Source organism: Mastomys coucha, unplaced genomic scaffold (genome assembly GCF_008632895.1).
Source record: "Mastomys coucha isolate ucsf_1 unplaced genomic scaffold, UCSF_Mcou_1 pScaffold18, whole genome shotgun sequence".
In the NCBI taxonomy this organism is placed as follows: Eukaryota; Metazoa; Chordata; class Mammalia; order Rodentia; family Muridae; genus Mastomys; species Mastomys coucha.
The window spans coordinates 89,154,161-89,156,365 of NW_022196900.1; positions in this window are offsets into that span (position 1 = coordinate 89,154,161).

Sequence of the window (2,205 nt, forward strand, 5' to 3'; positions counted from 1 at the left end):
TGCTAAGGTCTGGGGAAGGGGGGGGGGCTACTAAAGTTTGGGACTCTATTACAATTAGGAGTGCCTAAGTTTGCTTAGGTGTCATGGCCAAAAACAGCTGTCAGCATGAAGGGGACCTGGAAAGGGGGATCATGGTAGACAGACAAGAGATTGTGGGTTCACTTTCAAAAGTAAACCATGTAACCTAGGTGCAGTTTTGCTGAGTCAAGGGGGAGGGGGTGTGTGTACAAGCCTATGATCTCAGCACTCATTTGGGAGGCAGAGGCAGGACGATCTCTGAGTTTGAGGCCAGCCTGCTTTTCATAGCCAGTTTCCTACCCGTCAGAGCTCTTTTTATTTTTTTGTTTGTTTGTTTTTCAAGACAGGGTTTTTCTGTGTAGCCCTGGCTGTCCTGGAACTCACTCTGTAGACCAGGCTGGCCTCGAACTCAGAAATCTGCCTGTTTCTGCCTCCCAAGTACTGGGATTAAAAGCATGCGCCACCACTGCCCAGCGAGACCCTATCTTTAAAGAAAAAAAATTCCCCACTACTTTTTCCATAGTTTAGCTAGTAGAGATTGCATCGACTGCAGAGTGTGAGCGAATGGGATGCTGACCTTATTTGTATGAGTTCCTCCTTCAGAATGTCCCGGCCCCTGTGATCCTGCTTTACCCAGGGTCAGGGTTTGTACCGAGATGACAACTGCAGGTCATCTGGGCTCCAACAGACTACGTTCATGGCTTGTCTGCGTTGTCACAGATGTCACAGAGTGGTCCTGTTTATGTGGGGACCCATCACGGTCAGAGTGGCCTGGCCTATGGTATTCACTACTTTTCTGTTACTGTGATAAAACATCAAGACCAGAAGCAACTCGAGGGGGGGGGAGGGTTTGTTGCTTATAAGTCTGTCACTGAGTGAAGCTGGGGCAGACAGGGAGAAACACTGCTTCCCAGCAGCTGGCAGCTGACCCCCTCAGAGCTTGCTCAGCCTGCTCTTTGATACAGCCCAGGGGTGTCACCTGCCAGAGTGAACCAGGCTGGCACATCGATCGTTAATCAAGAAAGATGCTCCACACTTACCTATGGGGTCGATCTAGTGAAGGTGCTGTCTCAGTTGAGATTTCCTCGTCCTCTGGCTCGTGTCAAATATACAAAACAAACAAACAAACAAAAATAATCTCATGAGCGCTCGCTCTTGCCTTTGGTGTTGTGAGGCTGTCTCCAGAGAAGACTGCCCAGACGGGGCTTTAAGCCAACAGTCTTTATTTGCCAGCAGTGACAGGATCCCTGGGGAGCACCGAGCCTTTCTCAGGATGAGCTTTTAAGCACATAAACCATGTACTAGGTTGACACACTTCAGTTAACAAGAACGGGTAGCCAGAAGCCGAACTATAGAAGCCAAAACAAGCAAGGTTAGTAGGGTTAGAGGTTTCCCAGAATTATATGGACTTTGATGGACTAGGCCTGTATTTTCATTTTGTCAGTGGTGCTGTCTCCAATGCTGAGTGGCATGGGCAAATGGCACTTCCATCATGGAGTCAGCTGTGCTGAGGTCTTAGAGCATATGAAGGTCTGGGGCCCTGTTACACAGTCAAATGGTTTCTGATCAGCCTGCAGGGTGCTCAACAGTCAGTCCTTCCCCTCCCTTCTTCCAATGTCCTTGCCTAGCACTTGCCTTAGGAACTTGGAGACGTGCCCAGTTGCTCCAATAATAAACACAGAGCCCCTCCTGCTGGTGATCACTGGAACTGCACCCAGCCCCAGCCACTAGACCTTCCCACCCATCACATGCCAGGGCTCACATCCACTGTGTCCTATCCTTGTTTCTGCAGAGTGAAGTGGCCTCTCCTCCACTTCTTGGTGACAGCAACTGTCACTCTCCTTGGAAGAGTTCACAACTTCCTCTACTTTGTTCCCTCCCACTCCACCAGAAAGAATATGAAATATTCATCTTTCTCAATATTTGGATTTATATCTAAATTCTCTAGACAGATGTGGGAAGGACCTAGAACATCTGCCTGTCCCTTACTTAGGAGAGACGATTAGTCACTGCCCCACCGGAATCTCCCTGAGGAAGCTCTCCCCTAGCGTGGGTGAGGTGACAATGTGTATGGCTTTTTCTGAGATCTTCCAAAATATCTGAGAATGTCTTTTGTACTCTTTAGGAAAACTTTTTGAGCAGGGCTGTGGTGGTCTATAGAGAATCCCTGTCTTGAGAACAAAAAAA